Source organism: Apostichopus japonicus, chromosome 7, assembly GCF_037975245.1.
Source record: "Apostichopus japonicus isolate 1M-3 chromosome 7, ASM3797524v1, whole genome shotgun sequence".
NCBI classification, from domain to species: domain Eukaryota; kingdom Metazoa; phylum Echinodermata; class Holothuroidea; order Aspidochirotida; family Stichopodidae; genus Apostichopus; species Apostichopus japonicus.
In genome coordinates, this window is record NC_092567.1 from 13,239,172 (window position 1) to 13,265,397 (window position 26,226).

General features: G+C 38.5%; 1 protein-coding gene across 15 annotated transcripts in view; it reads left to right on the top strand.

The window, feature by feature from the left end:
* Positions 1 to 8,531: 8,531 nt before the first annotated feature.
* LOC139969384 (uncharacterized) overlaps positions 8,532 to 26,226 on the top strand; it is a 99,624-nt gene continuing 81,929 nt past the window's right edge. For 9 of the 15 annotated variants that reach the window (XM_071974280.1, XM_071974283.1, XM_071974286.1 and 6 more), the window contains exons 1-2: positions 8,533 to 9,089; positions 19,061 to 19,231. The gene's annotated coding sequence lies outside the window, so the exon portion shown is untranslated. Of the gene's footprint in view, positions 9,090 to 19,060; positions 19,232 to 23,442; positions 23,620 to 26,226 lie in introns of those variants that run through there. The other 6 variants (XM_071974288.1, XM_071974289.1, XM_071974293.1 and 3 more) reach the window with 4 other exon arrangements.

The window sequence follows — 26,226 nt, forward strand, 5'->3', positions numbered from 1 at the left end:
CCCTGACGAGATCTCGTCCAATGCATCTTTTTTCTGCAAATTGACGAGTTGCACACTTTGCTGCCATCTCGAGAAAATGACCAACATTCCAGAAAATTGACGATTACACCAGATAACGGATCTCGTCCAATGCATCAATTTTCTGCATATTTACGAGTTGCACGCTCTGGCGAAATCTCGCCCAAATGCATCAATTTTCTGCATATTTACGAGTTGCACCCTTTGGCGAGATCTCGGCGAATGCATTTATTTTCTGCAAATTGACGAGTTGCACACTTTGCTGCCATCTCGAGAAAATAACCGAAATACCAGAAAATTGACGTTCTCGCGAGATAACGAATCTCGCCCAATGCATCAATGTTCTGCAAGTTGACGAGTTGCACAATTTGCTGCCATCTCGACAAAATGTTAAAAATTTCAGAAAATTGACGTTTTCACGACATAACAGATCTCGCCCAATGCATCAGTTTTCTGCATATTTACGAGTTGCAACCCTTTGACGAGATCTCGGCGAATGCATTTATTTTCTGCAATTGACGTTCTCGCGAGATAACGGATCTCGCCCAATGCATCAATGTTCTGCAAGTTGACGAGTTGCACAATTTGCTGCCATCTCGACAAAATGTTAAAAATTTCAGAAAATTGACGTTTACACGAGATAAGAGATCTCGCCCAATGCATCAATTTTCTGCATATTTACGAGTTGCAACCCTTTGACGAGATCTCGGCGAATGCATTTATTTTCTGCAAATTGACGAGTTGCACACTTTGCTGCCATCTCGCGGAAATGACCAAAAAAATACCAGAAAATTGACGCTCTCGCGAGATAACAAATCTCGCCCAATGCATCAATGTTCTGCAAGTTGACGAGTTGCACATTTTGAGGAGATCTCGACAAAATGACCAAAATTCCAGAAATTAACAAGATAACGTATTGCGTTTAATGCATCGATTTTCTGCAAATTGATGAGTTGCACCCTTTGAAGAGATTTCACCAATTCCATGCTGTTTCTACAAATTAACGAGTTGCACTCTTTGACGAAATCTCGACAAGTACATTTAATTTCTGCAAATTGACGAGTTGCACACTTTGGTACCATCTCGAGGAAATGACCTAAATGCTTAGAGAATCGATATTTTCATAAAGAAACGGACATCGTCCAATGCAATAATTTTTTGCAAATTGACGAGTTGCACAATTTGCTGCCATCTCGACAAAATGTTAAAAATTTCAGAATATTGACGTTTTCACGAGATAACTCATTAATGTGCATAAATTTGATGCATTGAACGAGATTTGTTATCTCGTGAAGACCTCACGAAATTAGGTCATTTGTAGAGATGGCAGCAAAATGTGCAACTCGCCATGTTGCAGAATATTGATGCATTTGTCGAGATCTCGTCAAAGGGTGCAACTCGTGAATGTGCATAAAATTGATGCATTGGACGAGATTTGTTATCTCGTGAAGACCTCAATTTTCTGGAAATTTGGTCATTTGTAGAGATGGCAGCAAAATGTGCAACTCGCCATGTTGGAGAATATTGATGCATTGGTCGAGATCTCGTCAAAGGGTGCAACTCGTGAATGTGCAGACAGTTGATGCAATCGACGAGATATCGTCAAAGCGTGCAACTCATTAATGTGCATAAAATTGATGCATTGGAGGAGATTTGTTATCTCGCGAAGACCTCAATTTTCTGGAAATTTGGTCATTTGTAGAGATGGCAGCAAAATGTGCAACTCGCCATGTTGCAGAATATTGATGCATTTGTCGAGATCTCGTCAAAGGGTGCAACTTGTGAATGTGCAGACAGTTGATGCACTGGACGAGATATCGTCAGAGCGTGCAACTCATTAATGTGCATAAAATTGATGCATTGAAGGTGATTTGTTATCTCGTGAAAACCTCAATTTTCTGGAAATTTGGTCATTTGTAGAGATGGCAGTAAAATGTGCAACTCGTCAATTTGCAGAATAGTAATGCATTTGTCGAGATCTCGTCAAAGGGTGCAACTCGTGAATGTGCATAAAATTGATGCATTGGACGAGATCTCTTCAGAGCGTGCAACTCATAAATGTTCGAAAATTTGATGCATTGAACGATATCTCGTCAGAGCGTGCAAGTCGATAATGTGCAGAAAATTGATGCATTGGACGAGATTTGTTATCTCGTGAAGACCTCAATTTTCTGGAAATTAGGTCATTTGTAGAGATGGCAGCAAAATGTGCAACTCGCCATGTTGCAGAATATTGATGCATTTGTCGAGATCTCGTCAAAGGGTGCAACTCGTGAATGTGCAGACAGTTGATGCATTGGACGAGATCTCTTCAGAGCGTGCAACTCATTAATGTGCATAAAATTGATGCATTGAAGGAGATTTCTTATCTCGTGAAAACCTCAATTTTCTGGAATTTTGGTCATTTGTAGAGATGGCAGCAAAGTGTGCATCTCGTAAATTTGCAGAATTTTGATGCATTTGTCGAGATCTCGTCAAAGGGTGCAAATCGTGAATTTGCAGAAACTTTATGCATTGGACGAGATATCGTCAGAGCGTGCAACTCATTAATGTGCATAAAATTGATGCATTGAAGGAGATTTGTTATCTCGTAAAAACCTCAATTTTCTGGAAATTTGGTCATTTGTAGAGATGGCAGTAAATGTGCAACTCGTCAATTTGCAGAATATTAATGCATTTGTCGAGATCTCGTCAAAGAGTGCAACTCGTGAATGTGCATAAAATTGATGCATTGGACGAGATTTGTTATCTCGTATAGACCTCAATTTTCTGGAAATTAGGTCATTTGTAGAGATGGCAGCAAAATGTGCAACTCGCCATGTTGCAGAATATTGATGCATTTGTCGAGATCTCGTCAAAGGGTGCAACTCGTGAATGTGCAGACAGTTGATGCATTGGACGAGATCTCTTCAGAGCGTGCAACTCATTAATGTGCATAAAATTGATGCATTAGACGAGATTTCTTATCTCGTGTAAACCTCAATTTTCTGGGAATTTGGTCATTTGTCGATATGGCAGCAAAATGTGCATCTCGTAAATTTGCAGAATATTGATGCATTTGTCGAGATGGCAGCAAAATGTGCGGTTGCACATTTTGCAGAATATTGATGCATTCGCCATGTTGCAGAATATTGATGCATTGATGCAACTCGTGAATGTGCACATAGTTGATGCATTGGACAAGATCTCTTCAGAGCGTGCAACTCATTAATGTGCATAAAATTGATGCATTAGACGAGATTTGTTATCTCGTGAAAACCTCAATTTTCTGGAATTTTTTCATTTGTCGATATGGCGGCAAAATGTGCAACTCGTCAATTTGCAGAATTTTGATGCATTTGTCGAGATCTCGTCAAAGGGTGCAAATCGTGAATTTGCAGAAACTTTATGCATTGGACGAGATTTGTTATCTCGTGAAAACCTCAATTTTCTGGAAATGTTGCAGAATATTGATGCATTCGCCATGTTGCAAAATATTGATGCATTTGTCGAGATCTCGTTAGAGCGTGCAACTCATTAATGTGCATAAATTGATGCATTGAAGGAGATTTGTTATCTCGTGAAAACCTCAATTTTCTGGAAATTTGGTCATTAAACTCGTGAATATGCAGAAAGTTGATGCATTGGACGAGATCTCGTCATAGCGTGCAAGTCGTAAATGTGCGAAGTGTGCAGATAATTGATGCTTTGGACGATATCCGCTACGACGGATTTTGACGGGATAGCAGCAGTGTGCAATTCGTTTATTTGCGGAAAATGAAAACATTGCCCGAGATTCATTATCTCGTACAGACGTCAAATTTCTGCGGTTTATGTGATTTTTTCGAGATAGCAGCAGAGTGTTCAACTCGTCAATTTGCAGAAAATGAATGCATTACACGAAAGTTTGGTCACACTGTCGAGATGGCAGCAAAGTGCAAACTCGTCAAGGTGGAAGAAATTGATGCATTGCACGAGATACACTGTCTCGTACAAACGTCAATTTTCTGGATTTTTTGACATTTTGTCGAGATAGCAGCAAACTGTGCAACTAGTCACTATGCAGAGATTTATGCATTGGGCGAGATCACAACAAAGTGTGCAACTAGCAATTTGCAGAAAATTGATGCATTGGACGATATCCGCTTTCTCGCCAAATTTTTTTTTCTGCGAAGCAAAGTGTGCAAAATCTTCAAAAAAATCGCCAGAAAATTTATGCTTTGGAGTGCCGTTATCTCGTGGAAACGTCAAATTTCTTAGATTTTTTGTCACCTTTTCGAGATGGCAGCAAAGTGTGCAACTCGTCAATTTGTAGAAAATGAAAACGTTGCACGAGATCCATTATCTCGTGAAAACGTCAGTGTTCTGGAGTTCTGTCATTTTGTCGAGTGTTCTGTCATTTTGTCGAGACAAGCGTGCAAGCCGTAAATTTTGCAGAAATTTGATGCATTGGACGAGATCTCGTGAAAACGTAAATTTTCTGGAATTTTGGTCATTCTGACGAGATGGCACCAAAGAGTGCAACTCGTCAATATCATATATATTACCAAGGAAAGAGCATACATACTTACTTCTATCAAGGAAATCGTTGAGCATATTTCCATATGGACAATCCTATAGAAAGAGTCGCCTTCAAAATGTTGATGAAAATGTGTTACCTTCAACATAACTTGCATTTGTTTATGAATCTATCTTTTACGAGTATCAATAAGTCTCATGTTTTGGGCGTATAAAAGATGGAGTGAGCGACCTTCAGGAGGCATACTTCTAGTCTATGTGAGTCCGCCCAAGTTCTCCTTCAGAGAAAGTGACAACGACGTAATGAACATGTTAAAAAGGGTTTCACTCACATTATTACTTGAGATATGATGGTTACGAGATTTTCACAATTTCACCACAAATACACACCAACTATAAAATTAGTCCGACCTTCCCTTCCTGAGATATCGTGGTTACAAGGTTTTCGCAATTTCACCCCTGGTGACCCCAAATGACATTTGACCTCCACCAAAAACAATAGAATTCTTGGACTTGAAAGGATACCGATTCGCACTAATTTTGAAGTTGGACCGATTTTTCCTTCCTGTGATATCGTGGTTACAAGGCTTTCGCAATTTCACCCCTGGTGACCCTATGTGACCTTTGACCTCCTCAAAAAACGATAGGTTTCTAGGACTTCAAAGGATACTCCTGCACACAAATTATAAAGTTGGTCCGACCTTTCCTTCCTGAGATATCGTGGTTACAAGGTTTTTGTAATTTCACCACTGGTGACCCCAAATGAACTTTGACGTCCACCAAAAACAATAGGGTTATTGGATATAAAAGGATACCCATTGCCCACTCATTATGAAATTGGTCCGATTTTTCCTTCCTGAGTTATCGTGGTTATAAGGTTTTCGCAATTTCACTCCTGGTGACCCTATGTGACCTTTGACCTCCTCAAAAAACAATAGGGTTCTTGGACTTGAAAGGATACCCATGCGCAATAATTATGAAGTTGGTCCGATCTTTCCTTCCTGAGATATCGTGGTTACAAGGTTTTCGCAAATTCAACCCTGGTGACCCCAAATGACCTTTGACCTCTACCAAAAACAATAGGGTATTTGGACTTGAAAGGATACCCATGCGCACTAATTATGAAGTTGGTCCGACCTTTCCTTCCTGAGATATCGTGGTTACAAGGTTTTCGCAATTTGACCCCAAATGACCTTTGACCTCCACCAAAACCAATAGGGTTCTTGGACTTCGAAGGATACAAATGCCCACTAAATATGAAGTTGGTCCGATCTTTCCTTCCTGAGATATCGTGGTTACAAGGTTTTCGCAATTTGACCCCAAATGACCTTTGACCTCCACCAAAACCAATAGGGTTCTTGGACTTCAAAGGATACCAATGCCCACTAATTATGAAGTTGGTCCGACCTTTCCTTCCTGAGATATGATGGTTACAAGGTTTTCGCAAGTCAACCCTGGTGACACCAAATGACCTTTGACCTCCACCAAATGTAATAGGGTTCTTGGACTTGAAAGGATACCCATGCGCAATAATTATGAAGTTGGTCCGATCTTTCCTTCCTGAGATATCGTGGTTACAAGGTTTTCGCAAATTTAACCTGGTGACCCCAAATGACCTTTGACCTCTACCAAAAACAATAGTGTATTTGGACTTGAAAGGATACCCATGCGCACTAATTATGAAGTTGGTCCGACCTTTCCTTCCTGAGATATCTTGGTTACAAGGTTTTCGCAATTTGACCCCAAATGACCTTTGACCTCTACCAAAAACAATAGGGTTCTTGGACTTGAAAGGATACCCATGCGCAATAATTATGAAGTTGTTCCGATCTTTCCTTCCTGAGATATCGTGGTTACAAGGTTTTCGCAAATTCAACCCTGGTGACCCCAAATGACCTTTGACCTCTACCAAAAACAATAGGGTTCTTGGACTTCAAAGGATACCCATACCCACTAATTATGAAGTTGGTCCGACCTTTCTTTCCTGAGATATGATGGTTACAAGGTTTTCGCAATTTCAACCCAAATGACCTTTGACCTCCACCAAATGCAATAGGGTTCTTGGAATTGAAAGGATACCCATGCACCCTAATTATGAAGTTTGTCCGACCTTTCCTTCCTGAGATATCGTGGTTACAAGGTTTTCGCAATTTGACCCCAAATGACCTTTGACCTACCCCAAAAACAATAGGGTTCTTGGACTTGAAAGGATACCCATGCGCACTAATTATGAAGTTGGTCCGACCTTTCCTTCCTGAGATATCGTGGTTACAAGGTTTTCGCAATTTCAACCCTGGTGACCCCAAATGACCTTTGACCTCTACCAAAAACAATAGGGTTCTTGGACTTCAAAGGATACTCATGCCCACTAATTATGAAGTTGGTCCGACCTTTCTTTCCTGAGATATGATGGTTACAAGGTTTTCGCAAGTCAACCCTGGTGACACCAAATGACCTTTGACCTCCACCAAATGCAATAGGGTTCTTGGACTTGAAAGGATACCCATGCGCAATGATTATGAAGTTGGTCCGATCTTTCCTTCCTGAGATATCGTGGTTACAAGGTTTTCGCAAATTCAACCCTGGTGACCCCAAATGACCTTTGACCTCTACCAAAAACAATAGGGTATTTGGACTTGAAAGGATACCCATGCGCACTAATTATGAAGTTGGTCCGACCTTTCCTTCCTGAGATATCGTGGTTACAAGGTTTTCGCAATTTCAACCCTGGTGACCCCAAATGACCTTTGACCTCTACCAAAAACAATAGGGTTCTTGGACTTCAAAGGATACCCATGCACCCTAATTATGAAGTTTGTCCGACCTTTCCTTCCTGAGATATCGTGGTTACAAGGTTTTCGCAATTTGACCCCTGGTGACCCCATGTGACCTTTCACCCCCTCATAAAACAATAGGGTTCTTGGACTTATTAAGGTTACCCCTGCACACAAATTATGAAGTTTGTCCGACCTTTCCTTCCTTAGATATCGTGGTTACAAGGTTTTCGCAATTTCACCCCTGGTGACCCCATGTGACCTTTGACCCCCTCATAAAACAATAGGGTTCTTGGACTTAATAAGGTTACCCCTGCACACAAATTATGAAGTTGGTCCGACCTTTCCTTCCTGAGATATCGTGGTTACAAGGTTTTCGCAATTTCACCCCTGCTGACCCCAAGTGACCTCTGACCTCCACCAAAAACAATAGGGTTCTTGGACTTAAAGGGATACCCATGCACCCTAATTATGAAGTTTGTCCGACCTTTCCTTCCTGAGATATCGTGATTACAAGGTTTTCGCAATTTGACCCCAAATGACCTTTGACCTCCACCAAAAACAATAGGGTTCTTGGACTTCAAAGGATACCCATGCCCACTTATTATGAAGTTGGTCCGACCTTTCCTTCCTGAGATATCGTGGTTACAGGGTTTTCGCAATTTCACCCCTGCTGACCCTAAGTGACCTCTGACCTCCACCAAAAACAAGAGGGTTCTTGGACTTAAAGGGATACCCATGCACCCTAAATATGAAGTTTGTCCGACCTTTCCTTCCTGAGATATTGTAGTTACAAGGTTTTTCGCAATTTCAGCCCTAGTGACACCAAATGACCTTTGACCTCCACCGAAAACAATAGGCTTCTTGTACTCAACGGGGTACTCCTTACACACATACGATCATTGGATTTACTCACCCTTGAGCTCAGACATGAAACGTACACACTTCAATATTTAGTATCTAGCGCCACCGTTTGCAAGATATTTTTCACAGTTCCCGCGAACTTTTGTACGGCAATTAGAATGGCGCTATTTACCTTTCCTTTTTTGAGGATATCTGCTAGTATAGCGGCACGCCTACTTTATGTTAATTACCCACAACCATCCTGGGGAAAAAAATCACGCCGACGGGCCGCTATGTGAGTAATCGTCATAGGCCATGGTTCATCCCTTGATTTCGTTTTATTCCGTGCAACACAAAGACGAAGGGAATTGTATGTGAGTGATAAATATGAAAATATTATTCTGAATAGATATTCAGTTGTCCCCACTTCCGATGCTGTTATATATGCTTAAAAATCGGTAGAAATCGGGACCTTTTGCGATATTGTACGAGACTATTTTCTACCAATCAGAAATAGCGTATGAACGACATTCTTGAAGCATACACGAAATTTCGGCAAATCAACCAATCACAGCGTTTGTTAATATAAACAGAGCAATTGTTCCGGAGACCAAAATGGCCGCGTCTAGGAGTGGAGGTGTTTGAAGAAAGTCGCTTCAAGAAAACTGTATTATGCACGTTAAAGATTGCTCTAAATGAAAATTTATTGAACTTGCAAGTAATTCATCAGAGAGATTTAAGAAATTTGCTTGGAGAGGACAAAATTTGATTGCAAGGAGGCAGAAATAGCCAGAAATTCCGCGACGGCGATCGGCCTAACGTTAACAAAAACAGATTCAGAATGTGTTAAGGAAAGTTATACTACATCCAGACATATGGATACCACTATGATTGTTACAAACGGTTTTGCGACATAAGTCAAAATGCGGGCAAAACTCGCTGAAAAACGCGCTGCAGGTATGTACCAGTTAGATTAATCCAAAAGTCTTTTCCAACCAGCCCCTTAATTTTAGTTAGGCCTAGGCCCTACCGCTGTTTAATGCAAATTGCCGAGTCTGGAAAAAATGTATGTTCGGTGTAGAGCTCAGCCAATTTGACTAAACTTGGCTAAACCTGGTGCAAGGCAAAATATCTACTAGGCCTATGTAAACTTTACTCTAATTCAAACCTGGCTTTTCATATTCAATCCAGAAAAAGATATGCTCACAGTATTAGATCTAGTAGTAAACAGTTTGACTGTGTTGTAAACAACACCATTAAACAGCATACTTTTCAAATGTCTCAACTTGTGGGTTGAACCAGGCTGACAAAGCAAATTATAGGTTTGATAAAAAACACTGCATATAGCCTTCTGCATATAGCCTACATGGACCATATTTTATCCGCAAAATTTAATTTTTTTGTAATTTTCTTGTCATCATTCAAACATGAGCAAAATAGCCTGTACACTGATGGTATGCATGTAATACTTCATTATGAGAAGGGGCCCTTAATAGGAAGAAGACGTACTGTATAGATTTTTTAAATGATTTGTTATTATGGTAAACAAAATAAAAACTGTGATGCTAAACAAGGGGATATGCCTTTTGAATTTGGAAATGTAACCATTTCTGTCAACTTGTGTTAAGATTGTGAGGTAACTTATAGTGCAATAAAGGAAATTCAAGGAAATTCAAAGATTTTGCTATATAGGGTCATTCCGTTGCTGCACCCTCTCCAAAGATTTCCAATTTTTTTTTATGATTGGACCACCATGAAATAAGCATATTCTGAAAATTTCAGTTGCATTGCTTTACAATTGGCCGATTTATCACACTTTGAAATTCCACAATTTGTCGCCACCATGGCATTTTGGCATTTTCTTGACTTTTGAGGTCTCATTTCTCAGCAATTTAACATTCTACTACCTTTCTATTACAGATGCTTATAGAGTCTATCCCATAGAATAGGAAATTAAAAATTAGGCTACAAAAATATTGTCTTGTGGAGTAAGGTTAACTTAAAAGTGTCAAAATATTTGATTTTTGAACTTTTCACTAAAAAATGTGCTATTTTTAGTGATGAATTGCTCCTAAACCATTGCTTCAGGGTACTTGATTCTTTTAGAGGTCCTTATGTCTAGTACAAACATTACATAATAATGATTACAATGCTTTCCTATTATATATTTGCAAGTTGTGCAACTCTAAAGTTGCTATATCATGCTGCGATTCAGGGGATTTGATGGCAATTTTTGGTTCCTTGCTGAAAGCAAAGGAACCCATGTATTTAGGTTAGGGTGTGTGCGTGTATGTGTGTGGGTGTTTGCCACTGTTTGGTTGTGTGTGTGTGATGCTTGTATGCACAATAACTCAACAAGGGAATTACCGATCACTACCATACTTGGTGTGTGGGTGGCCCATAGTACTATGACTAGATGAACCCTATTGATTTTGGTGCCGGCAAAGGTCACCAAAGGTCAGTTAGATGCCAAAAACCAATATATTAAAAACAGCAATAACTCCCATTGACAGTGTCCGACATGGTTGATATTTTAGGAGTAGTTGTGAATGGGGTAAGGGATCGTTTCCAATATAACAGTAATGTGATTGAAGGTCAACAAAGGTCAATTAATGATAAAAAACTAGTATTTTTGTGATAACTTGAGAACGAAATGTCCGTTAGGGTTGGGAGTTGCTTCAATGTAATCCAATTGTCAACCCACATCTGGGTGACCCTTGACCTCAATTTGACCTCTGGTGACCTTTACGTGTTTTGGGGGATTTTTACAGTTTTTATGCTATTTTCAGATGTCAAAGGTACCTTCTGATCATAAATGTCAATAGGTTGACCCTGTGTGACCTTTTTGTGCGAAGTTATATGGGGTAAAAAAAATTTGGTCGGAGTTAGAATGGCTGTACAGACTTGTCGTTTTGTTTTTTTTGGAATCAGGAGATAAAACTACATCTGAAACCAAGGTCTAAGGGCACATTAGAAAAAATGTGCCTATTTTGGGAGGAAACAAGCAAAAAAGGAAATATTTGGTTTTGATGCTAGATTTGGATATCAATGGTACCTTCCGATCAAAAATGTCAATAAGTTGACACCCGTGTGACCTTCGTGTGCGAAGTTATACAATCTTGATCAAAGTTAATTTTCAGACATTTAATGCAATAACTCCCAGTTCCAAGGTGTGACACGGTTTATATTTTTGGACTAGTTGCAAATGGTATAGTGGAATATTTTCTAACGTAACGGTCATTTGATCCGAGGTCACCAAAGGTCAATTAATGTTAAAAAACTAGTATTTTGGGGGGAGAAAATGGGCAAAGAAGAAATGTTTGAATTTTTATAGTTTGATGCAATATTCACGTCTCACCAATCAAAAATGTCAATAAGTTGACCCAAGGTGACCTTTGTGTGTTAAGTTATATGAGGTCAAAGTTAATCTTCAGACATTTAGTGCAATAACTCCCAGTGCCAAGGTATGACACGGTTGAATTTTTGGGACAAGTTGCAAATGGTATAGAGGAATATTTTCAAACTTAATGGTCATGTGATCCGAGGTCACCAAAGGTCAATTAATGATAAAAAACTAGTATTTTTGCGATAACTTGAGAACAACTTGTCTGTTAGGGTTGGGAGTTGCTTCAATGTAATCCAATTGTCGACTTGCATCTGGGTGACCCTTGACCTCAATTTGACCTCTGGCGACCTTTACGTGTTTTTGGGGATTTTTACAGTTTCAATGCTATTTTCAGATGTAACAGGTACCTTCTGATCATAAATGTCAATAGGTTGACCCCCGTGTGACCTTCGTGTGCGAAGTTATACCAGGTCAAAGTTAAAAAATATTAATGAGGTCACGGGTCAAAAGTGAAAAACTCCAAATTGCAATAACTTGGCTACTATTTATTGTAATTTTGTCAAACTTGGTATGATGATATTGGTAGAAAGTCTTCACAACTGATGTGTGTTGCAATTGATATCATGCATATTTTTGGAGGGGGGTAGCATAGCAATATTTCGTTATGAAAAGTTTGTATGCACGATAACTCAACATGGGAATGACCAATCATTACCATACTTAGTGGGTGGGTGGGAGTGTTTCCTCTAAGAAATTTCTCATTGAGTTAAAATGGCTAATATCTGAATATTTGACTCAACCTGTCCTGGGGGAGGGGTCTATGGGGAGGGGTAAAGTTCTGGGGAAATTATTTTATTGAACTAAAAATACAATCGGTCAATGCTTTTGTGACTTTTCACGATGTTACATTTTGCCGACAGTATTAGTACCAGGGGCGTAGACAGGGTTTTTAAAGTTGTAGGCACGACTATCTGCGCGGAGTGCCACCATCGGTTGGCGCGGAGCATACAAGAAAATTTTTGGTTTTACAAACCCCACAGATGGCCGGAAACAGACCTTTCTGAGTGTTCATTTTGGTTCCCTGGCCTCTTGGTAACTTGAGACACATCATTCGATATCACTTTAAACCCAAAAAACAAACCAGTTACAAAAGTACTTAATTCAATACTACATAATGTATTTAAAATTAGCAAGGTAATTAGCAAGGTTAGCAAGGTTAGCAAAATTAGCAAGGTAACATGTGCAGAGTAAGTGCTGCAGCTCTATAAAGTCTGTTAATCAACGATAGGCTTATTTTTAGGCATATTTTCTGCGTAAACTACATACTGGCTGCGCCCCTGTGTACTAAACACTAAACACTAAAGTACTTAATTCAATACTACATAATGTATTTAAAATTAGCAAGGTAATTAGCAAGGTTAGCAAGGTTAGCAAAATTAGCAAGGTAACATGTGCAGAGTAAGTGCTGCAGCTCTATAAAGTCTGTTAATCAACGATAGGCTTATTTTTAGGCATATTTTCTGCGTAAACTACATACTGGCTGCGCCCCTGTGTACTAAACATCGGCCAATCTAATGTCTGATTTTAAGTTGAGGCATGAAACCCTGAGCTTTATTTAAAAGATGATTGCTAAATAATAATAAATTAGTTCATTGCATATTACGCTTTATTTTTACAAGCTAAATTTGGCTGAAATATAGTGCACCACTTGCAATGCAGGGTAGAAATTTAGATTTGGCTCTGGGGGACTATTTTGGAAAATGAAAAGTTAAAAACACCCCCCCTTAATGTATTTACGAAGGCTTTTTTAAGGCTTAAGGGGGCGCTTTTCCAAAGTTCAATATGCCATTTACGAAAAAGGTAAGTATTTATCAGGATCAAGTAAGCACAATTACCCACTTCCTATTTAGCTGCAACCATCTAGCAAATTTATTGAAAGTTTAATTGCCAAAATTTGCGATCGTTTAGCAAATAACGTCAATCCACCGAATATGTGACGAAAAACCAATAACCCATCACCTGAAATAGAAAACACATGTTTACTTCTGAAGGTGCCCTTTCCTTTAATCATGTATTTTTCGTGTGTGGTTAAATTAACCCACCACCAAATACGAAACCATTATACCGCTGAAAAGTAATCAAAGTTAAAACCTTCAATCCATCGCCACAGCAAAGGTGTAAGTAAAATACAACATTCCCTCTCTAAGACATAGCACATACCTTCCAAACAACTGCCAAATTCCACCTTTTTTTTGGTTCCTTGCTTTAGCAAAAGGAACCTATGCAGTCAGGTTGGCGTATGTGTGTGTGTGTGTGTGTGTGTGTGCGTCTGTGACACTTGCTTGGGTACGCTCTATCTCAATAAGGGAATGTTGGATTGAGGCCAAACTTGGACTATAGATCCGCCATATGGAGAAGGTGTGCCCTATTGTTTTTGGTGCCCACAAAGGTCACCAAAGGTCAGTAATGGTCCAAAAACCGAAAATATTAAAACTGCAATAACTCCCAGTGCCAATGTGCGACAAGATTGATATTTTGGGACAAGTTGTGAACTGGTTAGGGGAGCATTTTCAAACTTAACGGTCATGTGATCCGAGGTCACCAAAGGTCAATTAATGATAAAAAACTAGTATTTTTGCAATAACTTGAGAACGAATGTCTGTTAGGGTTGGGAGTTGCCTCAATGTAATCCAATTGTCGACCCGCATCTGGGTGACCCTTGACCTCAATTTGACCTCTGGTGACCTTTTCATGTTTTGGGGATTTTTACAGTTTCGATGCTATTTTCAGATGTCAAAGGTACCTTCTGATCATAAATGTCAATAGGTTGACCCCTTGTGACCTTTATGTGCGAAGTTATATGGGGTCAAAGTTTTTTGGTCGGAGTTAGGATGGTTGTACAGACTTTTCGTTTTGTTTTTTGGAATCAGGAGATTAAACTACATCTGAAACCAAGGTCAAAAGGTCAAAGGTCACATTAGAAAAAATGTGCTTATTTTGGGAGGAAACGAGCAAAAAAGTGAATGTTTGGTTTTGATGCTAGATTTGGATATCAAAGGTACCTTCCAATCAAAAATGTCAATTGGTTGACACCCGTGTGACCTTCGTGTGCAAAGTTACACGAGGTCAAAGTTTATTTTCAGACATTTAATGCAACAACTCCCAGTTCCAAGGTGTGACATGGTTGATATTTTTGGACAAGTTGCAAATGGTATAGGGGAATATTTTCAAACTTAACGGTCATGTGATCCGAGGTCACCAAAGGTCAATTAATGTCAAAAAACTAGTATTTTGGGGGTAGAAAATGGGCAAAGAAAAAAATGTTTGAATTTTTATAGTTTGATGCTCTAATTTAGGTCTCATCAATCAAAAATGTCAATAAGTTGACCCAAGGTGACCTTTGTATGTTAAGTTATATGAGGTCAAAGTTAATTTTCAGACATTTAGTGTAATAACTCCCAGTGCCAAGGTGTTACACAGTTGATATTTTGAGACAAGTTGCAAATGGTATAGGGGAATATTTTCAAACTTAACGGTCATGTGATCCGAGGTCACCAAAGGTCAATTAATGATAAAAAACTAGTATTTTTGCGATAACTTGAGAACAAATTGTCCGTTAGGCTTGGGAATTGCTTCAATGTAATCCAATTGTAGACCCGCATCTGGGTGACCCTTGACCTCAATTTGACCTCTGGTGACCTTTTTAGTATTTTGTGGATTTTTACAGTTTCAATGCTATTTTCAGATGTTAAAGGTAACTTCTGATCATAAATGTCAATGGGTTGACCCCCATTTGACCTTCGTGTGCGAAGTTATATGAGGTCAAAGTTAATTTTCAGACATTTAATGCAATAACTCCCAGTTCCAAGGTGTGACAAGGTTGATATTTTGGAGTAGTTGCAAATGGTATAGGGGAATATTTTCAAACTTAACGGTTATGTGATACAAGGTCACCAAAGGTCAATTAATGATAAAAAACTAGTATTTGTGCGATAACTTGAGAACAAGGTGTCCGTTAGAGTTGGGAGTTGCTTCAATGTAATCCAATTGTCGACCCGCATCTGGGTGACCCTTGACCTCAATTTGACCTCTGGTGACCTTTTCGTGTGTTGTGGATTTTTACAGTTTCGATGCTATTTTCAGATGTTAAAGGTACCTTCTGATCATAAATGTCAACGGGTTGACCCCCATTTGACCTTCGTGTGCGAAGTTATTTGAGGTCAAAGTTAATTTTCACACATTTAATGCAATAACTCCCAGTGACAAGGTTGATTTTTTTGGACAAGTTGCAAATGGTATAGGGGAATATTTTCAAACTTAACGGTCATGTGATCCAAGGTCACCAAAGGTCAGCTAATGTTAAAAAAGTAGTATTATGGGGGGAGAAAATGGGCAAAGAAAAAATGTTTGAATTTTTAAAGTCATGCTCTATTTAGGTCTCACCGATCAAAAATGTCAATTGGTTGACCTCCTGGTGACCTTTGTGTGAAGTTACATACAAGTTCAAAGTTAATTTTTTGACATTAAATGCAATTAAATCTCAATGCCAATGTGTGACATGGTTGATATTTTGGGACAAGTTGTGAATGGGGTGGTGGAACATTTTGAAACTTTTAAAGGTCATGTCATCTGAGGTCACCATTGTTATCATATCTGTTGACATGCTTGTAGGTCTCTTATATTTCTTACAATTTCGACGCCATATTTAGATCTCAAAAGTGCCTTTTGATAAAAAATCTGATCACATTTTGTGATCACAAAAGTGTTGGCTATAGTGTTGGTTACTTTATGGCAACATGTAGGACCACAATTACTTGGACTATTTCAGCCCAATCTTGCTTGATAATATTATGTGTATTGTCATATACCCCAAGCAAGGTACCACAGTGCCCTTGGGCTCTTGTTTTTTTTGGCAAACAGATGGTTAGGCTACATTTCCCATTGACTTTAATGTGGTTGTTAGGCTAACATGTGGTCGAAGGTTGCAGTATTTCATGGATATTTTAGTTCTAGCTAACTGCGTCACAATTTCAGGGAATAAAGAGATGCTTAGGCTAGATTTTCCAGTTGACTACGTGTTGTGTTTGACTACCTTGCGCGCAAGGAAAGTATGTAAACAAAGCTACGCAAAGTATTGTTATTATTATTTTTTGCAAACCGATGGTTAGGCTACATTTCCCATTGACTTAGTGTGGTTGTCAGGCTAACATGCTGTCAAAGATTGCAGTTTTTCTTGGATATTTTTATTTTTTATTTGCGACACAACTTGAGCGAATAAACAGATGGCTAGGTTAGAGTTCCATGTTGAACTGTTTGTGCAATTCGCGCTGCTACTGCAAACCCTAGCTAAAGCAAAAAGCTTGTCACATTTAAATTTACACTGACACCTGATATTACGAGGGCGATTTTCTTATATTTCTTTTTTGTCCTCGCAGTTGTGCTTTCGGAGGGCTTTTTTAGCACTTAATTGCTAGGACCAATCGCCCGTCGCCCCCGCTTATTTCTGACCCTGTTCAATGTAATGTAAGGTAGGCTATACAGATATTATATTTAGTACACTGGTAGTGGTATTGCGAACCATCGTAATGTAGGCAATGCATCAGTGCACGTGCACGTTACCTTTTATGATTTAGCTTTACAACAGTCGAGCTAAATAGAAAAACAGCGCTACGGTAAAGTTAACGATCCTTAATTAAACATTTCTGACGATAAATTGGAAACAATTTACAGTAATAATTTCTTCACTTCAAGTTGAAGTTGAAGTTGTGAATATTGATGAGGTCATGGGGTCAAACGTGAAATACTCCAAATTGCAATTACTTGGCTACTATTACTAGTCTGAATTTCGTCAAGCTTGGTATGATGTTAATGGTAGATAGTCTTCACACACTGATGTGTGTTGCACTTGATATCAGGGCTTAGCATTACTTTGGCAACAAAATATTGTCTTGTGGAGTTAGGTCAACATATATATGTGCCAGAAGACTATGTTTAAACCTAACACTCATATACACATTGTACATATACACCCAGTACAGTGTATGCACTGCACACACTGTACATACACGTATGTACTGGTTGAAATTCATTTTATAGTTAAGTCTTCTAATTCAACCAATTGTATATGTACAATGTGTATATTACTGAGGTGTTAGGTTTAAACAGTCTTCTGGCACTCATGGCACTCGAGCTGTACATCCAGTACAGTGTATGTACTGTACACACTGTACATACATACGTATGTACTGGTTGAAATTCATTTTATAAGTCTGCTAATTAAATGAATTCAACCAGGAGCAGACAATTACATTGCAAATAGTATTTGTTTATATGAAATAAAAAACTGCACATTATTGAATTGAATGACCTTGAAGTACAATACACAGGCACAAAACACATGGAACATTAAAACAGGCAAAAACGTTTTTTGTAAAAATCCCAAACTTTGAGGTTTTTCATTTCAAAATAAGGCAAAACGCCCTCCTGAATTTTTTTGACAAACAGGGTGGTACTACATCTCTTCCAGAAAAAATTATCAGATTTTTTCAATATGACGCGTTTTGAGTTATTGGCCGTCAAAGACGACCTCTTTTGTACATCGGAGCAACTTAACAACTTCATAAATTAATACTGAGAACAGCTAGAACCCTGAAATTTATTAAGGTGTAAGAATTTTATACTTATAATTAAAGTATAAACCCCCTGACAGCTCTAACATGGTTACTTTGGTAAAAAATTGCCTTCAAAACCCCTACCTCATGCTGAATTGCAGCATGAAATAGCAACTTTAATGTTGCACAACTTGCAAACATATTGTAGGAAAGCATTGTAAACATTATTTTGTATTGTTTGTACTAGACATATTAACCTCTGAAAGAATCAAGTACCCTGAAGCAATGGTTTAGGAGCAATTCATCACTAAAAATAGCACATTTTTTTAGTGAAAAGTACAAAACTCAAATATTTTGACACTTTTAAGTTGACCTAACTCCACAAGACAATATTTTTGTAGCCTTATTTTTTAATTTCCTATTCTGTGGGATAGACTCTATAAGCGTCTGTAATAGAAGGATAGTAGAATGTTAAATTGCTGAGAAATGAGACCTCAAAAGTCAAGAAAATGCCAAAATGCCATGGTGGCGACAAATTGCGGAATTTCAAAGTGTGATAAATCGGCCAATTGTAAAGCAATGCAACTGAAATTTTCAGAATATGCTTATTTCATGGTGGTCCAATCATACAATAAATTTGGAAATTTTACAAAGATGTCGAACTACAACTCTATACTCCAAAATTTGGTGATTTGATATGGAATGACCCAGCATGTTGCTGAACTTTGGAAATTTATTCTTCGTTCAATTTATTAAACACAAAACTAATATTTTCTTTTTTCATAATTAAATGATCCTAATGATAAGGGAGTGAAAATTTTGGGGTGAAATGATTTGAATCTTAAGTAACAAAAACTGTAGAGGCAAATAAGCAAATTATCATAATAAAACTTGCTAAAAATGTTAAAACTTACCATATTTTGCAAAACATTGTTTAACAGCTACCTTTTCTTTTCTTTTTACTCATATAGAAAAGGATGTAAACAAGCTGAATGATGACACAGATGAAGATGAACCGCCAAGGAAACGCGCCCTCGACAATACAAGTGGTTCAAGAGAGTGGAGGGAACCTCACATGTTTCCGAATGAATGCATCATCTGTCATTCTGTCAAAACAAAGCATGAAACAAAATAGTTCACAGGTAAAAAAGACTGGAAGTGAGCCTTATGAGGTGTGAGATTGTTAATGTTGGCAAACTTTTAAAAGCAGCAAGACAAAAGAAACATGTAAAACTCTTGCAACAGATAGAACGGGAGGATCTGGTGGCCCGTGAACTAAAATATCATTGGGAGTGTTTCGGGACTTCACAAGGTTCATAAGTGTAAAAGTAAGGTTGATTCAACTGCCGTCATTGAGGAATTCAGTGACAAAACAATCCATAAGTGACTTCTTGAGGGACAGGAAATATTGGCTCTTGCAAGGCTCAATCTCATATTTATTCGTACCACTAAGGAAGTTGAAGACGTTGATGCTCCGTACAAGATGTGGAACTTGAAGAAACGTCTTCAAAAAGCATTTCCTAACTAGTTTTCGTTAATCCTTCACATCGCAATATATGAGCACTATTGTGTTCAGTGAGCGTTTGTGTGCGGAAGAGTTAGCTAAAGATTTGGCAGATGATTATTACACATCAACTGATAGCTCAACCAATGTTTAATTTTGCAGGGCAGAAGTTGATTTGCATCTGAAAATTCAAAAAGCTCACGATAAAATTATTGGGGAGTGGTGCACAGCCCCACCGCATCCCACACCTCTGCACACCACGATCTGAAGAAGAGAGTGTATTAGGGAACTAAAATTATGTGACTGCCTCTTGCAAAGTTTTGCATCTTCTTAAATGATTAAACAAACCTTCAAATAACATTAATGAAACATGAGAGTAACCAAATCTTAATAAATTCATGTGTTCATAATTTATTTGTGAAAGCACCAAATAAATTACATTAAAGCATTTTGAAAATTTGTATTTGTGCTCAGTTCAACTATTCTATACAAAGAAAGATGTTGAAGAAGTTTTGAAGACTATTTGAAATTTCCTTCCTTTATTTTCCACCATATATACCCAATCCTTTCAACTGATTAAAATGGCCTTAATTAATTAACTGGCTAATTAATTAATAGGATTTTTTTAATTCATGGTTTTTAGATAATTAACTAGTTAACAATGTTTTTTAACTAATTAAGCTAATTAACCAATTGGTTAATTAGCTAACATATTTTAGCAGTCACAATTCATTTATGATTTCATTCAAGGCCTGAAATAAAAAATTTTGAGTGAACTCCCATGAACCTTGCAGTGTTAGTGTACTGTCTTACTTCAGTAAAACAGTAGAAGTGGAACTGGTATATGTGTTTTAAGTTTGGCAATTTAACTCCCTTTTCCATGAATTTCCTTCTTGGTTAACCACAACCTTCCTGGGGCTAAAGCAATTTGTGATAAGGAACTCCTATTTTGTCATTCTGTGATAAATTTAGCCCCTCCCTCCCTCCCTCCCTCAGTTGCACAGAAATTGAAAACAGCACATAAATGCCCTATGTACCATGGCCTATAAGTTATGTAGTTACTTTCTACTCGTAAGCATGGGCGGCGATCCTGGGGGGGGGAAGGGGGAGGGATATATCCCCCATGAAAATGGGTGGAGGGGATGTAATACACCATATCCCCCCACCAAATGCCAGGGATACATTTATGCATCATCGTGAATGTACGGCTCTTTTTTAGCTTCATTTCTCGCCTACCATAAATGCAGTGCGATCTTTTCAAATAAAGCGTCTTTATAAAGCAATAATAGTTGACTGTAGGCTTCATTGGCCCTATAACAACAAAATGTTTTATTGCGCCCAGGTATTGATATAGTACATATATGCACCCTCATACTGTAGTATTCATATAGGCCCTATAGTAGGCCTACACACGTACATGTTCCCTCGAACAGCTGAAAATCTCATGTTACCAGGGTAATGCTTAATACACGTTTCACCTGGATGCCCTAGCAATCGGTGCCTAGGAATGTAACTATGTGTAATTGTGTATTGCATGTGTATAGGCCTATAACAGCCTGCATGAGGCCATTTTCTTCATCGAATAATATAAAAGAGCTCTCGAACATTCTAACGTAGCGCCTGAAACAAGATTGACAGGGGCAATTTTCCCAAAATAACACCCGAATTTAAAAAAAAAGAAGTATTTTGGATCCTGATTATGAGATATTCGGATGTCCTATGTACCATGGCCGATAAGTTATGTAGTTACTTTCTACTCGTAAGCATGGGCGGCGATCCTGGGGGGAAGGGGGAGGGATATATCCCCCATGAAAATGGGTGGAGGGGATGTAATACACCATATCCCCCCACCAAATGCCAGGGATACATTTATGCATCATCGTGAATGTACGGCTCTTTTTTAGCTTCATTTCTCGCCTACCATAAACGCAGTGCGATCTTTTCAAATAAAGCATCTTTATAAAGCAATAATAGTTGACTGTAGGCTTCTTTGGCCCTATAACAACAAAATGTTTTATTGCGCCCAGGTATTGATATAGTACATATATGCACCCTCATACTGTAGTATTCATATAGGCCCTATAGTAGGCCTACACACGTACATGTTCCCTCGAACAGCTGAAAATCTCATGTTACCAGGGTAATGCTTAATACACGTTTCACCTGGATGCCCTAGCAATCGGTGCCTAGGAATGTAACTATGTGTAATTGTGTATTGCATGTGTATAGGCCTATAAAAGCCTGCATGAGGCCATTTTCTTCATCGAATAATATAAAAGAGCTCTCGAACATTCTAACGTAGCGCCTGAAACAAGATTGACGGGCAATTTTCCCAAAATAACACCCGAACTTAAAAAAAAAAGAAGTATTTTGGATCCTGATTATGAGATATTCGGACATGATATCCCTATTTTAAAGTTGGGTATATGCCGCTTGGAAACCTCGGGAAGTGCCCTTTCCGGCCATCTAGAGGGTTTGTAAATCCCAAATTTTCTTGTACGCTTCGCGCCAACCCATGATGGCGCTATGCTTAGATAGTCATCAAGGTCATATTCCCCCACTCAGAAGTAAGGATCGCTGCTCATGCTCGTAAGTAATAGGAAAACAATGAGAAAAGTTATTTCAAAGGAACTTAAGTTCAAAGTTGGCACATTCAAAAGACATGTTTCGTTGTTGAGGTGCTCAGTCAACTCATACTTTGTGATATGTTATGTGTTAACTGTTATAGGCTAGCCTAGGTGTATTTTACTTAGTAAAATAGTATAGTACGAGTAGTTTAAATGGTTTATACCCTGGCTGTAGTAAATGCATGCCAATGGTAGGTAAGGCTAGGATAAACATTGCCCTAGTTAGCAGTGGTAGCAATAAGTAGCCATCTTGAAGTATTGTGTCTTACTAATACTGCATAGCTTCGTTATTCAGAAGGGAAAGTGCAGGGTAAAATCGGTCAAAGAGGTTAATAACAGTATATTGAAATTGCAACTTTAACCAACAATCTGTCAAATGTAGACATTAGGCGGGTACAAGAAGAGATCTGTCGCAATATGATTGGGAGTAGGAAAATGATGGTGTTGTCTGGTCTCCTTGAAACCCCTCTCCTATCTGTCTTTGATTCTTGTAGAAGGTTAATACATTTTACTAAAACACCTTACTATTTGTTACTTAGTGAAATCTGTACTTGTGTATCACACCAAAAAAATCAAAATGAGGGGAAGGATGAAGGGGAGGGTGGTATTACCCCCAGGTATCACTATCAGGGTTAGTTGATTACATGTACATCAATCAGGCTTCAAATTTCGATGGTGCCCCTCCAACTGGCCTTGGTGCCTTTAGGAAATGTGACGTTTTTACGGCCAAAAATGCTGTGTCCTTTTTTCTCCGATGGCCGTCGTGCCCTTTTTTAGAAACAAACCCCAATATACACCCTTTACAACGAAAAACATAACAAAACACAGTTTTGAATGAACATCTTTCATTATTGCTTTCAAAACACCACAACTTCTTCTGACAAGAACCAAAATTTCTCCCAATCCTACAGATAATTGAATTCGTTTGAAAAGAAGTATATCATAACAATCAATCGCAAGTTACAGGGTTTACAACACTCCATTACAGAGATTTTCATGCTATAAATAGACAATGATGCTTTTCCAAAATTCCCGAGATTTGATTGGCTAATAGTCCCTATCCACTGTCTGGGAAACATTCTTGCATATGTAGTGCTTCAGTTAACACGAAGTTGTATTTACAACGATACTTGCAACGTTACTTGTAGAGATAACAAAGTTTGTTGTATATGCTATCATATGTGTGCACTCAAATATCATAACGTTAGGCCTTGCCGCATACCGTTCTACGTAACTGTTGACAATCACTCCTGGTAGGAAGATGCACTTGAATTGTTCCTGAGACTGTCACGTAATATTTGAATCATTGTTTCGATCAGAAAATGTTTTGAGTTGAACAATCTACGAATTTCGTGGGAAGCTAATATCTCTGATCCTGCAAAGAATATAACATCTCACGGTATGTTTCTTCTCTCTGCATTGATAGTTGCTAATGTAAAATGTGTATTCACACCACGGTAGTTTCTGTTGCAAAGTCCAATTGACCAAGTGCTTTAGTAATTTTTTTTGGTGCAACGTTCATGCGTAAACTACTGTGAATCGTCAAAAGTAGACATTGAGGTTTGATTTTATTTTAATCCACATTGCGTAAAAAGCTATTCACATAGAAACTGTAATTTCGTAGAAATGATTGTTTGCAAAGAGCCTAGCCCAGGATAAATACTGGATCAGGTTTTGAGGATTTGCGCATGAAGTTCGAACAGGCCTATGTACATGTAATGGAACAGTGAACTGTGGAATTTAGCGAGAGATATGGTAAGTACAGGGAATTTTGAAGAGTTGGTTGTTAGAATCATTGCAAGGTCAAAGCATGGAGCTAGTACTACGGAGTTGGCGAGTAGAGAAGTAAAGAACGGACGAAGGGGAGGGAGTGGGGGTAAAAATTGGTTAAACCGGTAGGGTGGGCAAAAGATGGGGTGGGCGAAAGAAGGAGTGGGCCAGGCCGCCCCTGTCAAACAGCGAAACTAAGGCACTGAGCCATCTGCCCTATATATTGTGTATACCACTCACTAAGTTACCTAGGGGTTAAATAATTATTGACAAAAAGGAAAGCAAAGTGAGAGAGACCACCTTCTACTGTTCTGCTTCATTAAAACAGTCGCCAGGACCAGAACAGAAATTGTTTCATGATGTTTATTCTTCATGGCCTTGCTGCCCTTCTTAAGATGCAAGTTGGCCTTACATGGTGCCTTACCTCATGACCTTGGTGCCCTTTATAATTTTGCCCCATTCAAGGCCAAAGTGGCCTTGCCCTAAAAATTGCCCAAAAATATTGGTATTGGCTTCTTCTTGAATGCATGCTGCATATGTTAAGCTACAATACTTACTGAAAAGTTATATGCTAGTTCGTAAATGTGTGCTGCATATATGGAAGGCTACAATACTTACAAATCAGTTCCAAGCATTGGCTGAACAGTTCCTGATACAGACTACTCCAAGGGTGTAGGAACTGGGGGGGCTGGGGGCGCCAGCCCCCCAGTGAAAAATATGGAGGGGCGGAAGTATCATTTGCAAGTCAGAAAACCCCTTTTTCATATCCAAATGAGAAGAAAGTCTCATATGGAGCACCAAATTGCATCTAAGGCCAGGTGGAAATGCAAAAATTATTTACAAAATGGAGTGGGTGTTGAAGTGTGCTAAATTGCACCAAATTGCCTCTGAGTACACCTGGAAATGCAAAAAATTGCCGAAGGGGGAGGGGGAACCCTCCCCCAGGCCGGCCATCAGTCTTCAGCCCCCCACTCAAAAGTACCTTCCTATGCCTCTGGACTACTCCTTGTGTATGTGCTAGATGAATGTTAGGCTGCATTACTTACCAGTTAAAAAGATCCAGGTGTAGGCTCTTCCTTTGAATGTGTAATGCATATGTTAGGCTGCATTTCTTTCTGAACAGTTTCTGATAAAGGCTACTCCATGAGTGTGTGCTGCATATGTTAGGGAACAATACTTACTGTAATAAACAGTTGTGCCAAGTTTAATGTTTGTAAAGCTATGTGTGTTGTGGGCATTTTTAGTAGAAAACATGAAAAGGAATACCAGTTAGAAAGATTTTATAGTACATGTTTTGTGGCCAATAGTTTTGTTGAAAGAACTTATTCCTAAGTAATTAATGATCAGTTGTTTGATTGGCAAGGGGACAGGAAAGTGTCTCTCATACAAATGCAAATTTATTGATAGATGCAAACAAGAAGTAATAAAAACCAAGGCAATCCACACCACAGTTTACGCAGATTTCATCAAGAAGAAAAAAGACCCTTCTGGGTTTAAAGTGAAATATATTTCTGAAGAAGTTGGAAGTGCACATTTTCAAGCCCCTGCCGGGTTTCTGTGCACTTCTTTTCACCTCATGTACAGTATATTATGTTATGTTGTACGTGAAGTGATAAACCAAATAAATGAAACGAAACAAATTGGCAACATATATCTGTAGCCTAGTTCAGATAAGTTTATGCAACTTATTGTCATTTAAAATAGCTGCACAGTTTGTTGCAGTATTACATTGTACAGCGAACTTCAATTATCGTTATGAGTTGGGTTAGTCCATTAAAAACACAAAATGGATCAAGGAAGTGTAATATTGCACTGACTTAACTGTCAGCAACTACATCATATAAGATGCATCATATATATACAACTTGGGTTAATAGTGAGTTGTTGGTGATCATTTCCATTCATTTGTTATTATTAAAGGGTATGGATTATTTGCTACGAAAGAATATAAGAAGAAGAAGAACTCCTCTTAGAATATACTGGTGTGTTTAGACATGCTTACCAAGAAAACAAATGATTGGACTACTTAGTCTAATACACAGAACATTGGGGAGCTCATCACATCTACACAGAACAAATTAAGAAAAGAAAAAGCCTCTTGAGGAATAGGGTATTACATGTTTGTCAAGGATATGCTATTAGAGTGTGTCATCCAAGGATGCTCTGTGTGTTGTGTCTAAGTGTGATTGAAATAACATATTTTGAGTTGTTTAGACCCTATACAACACTAAATTAA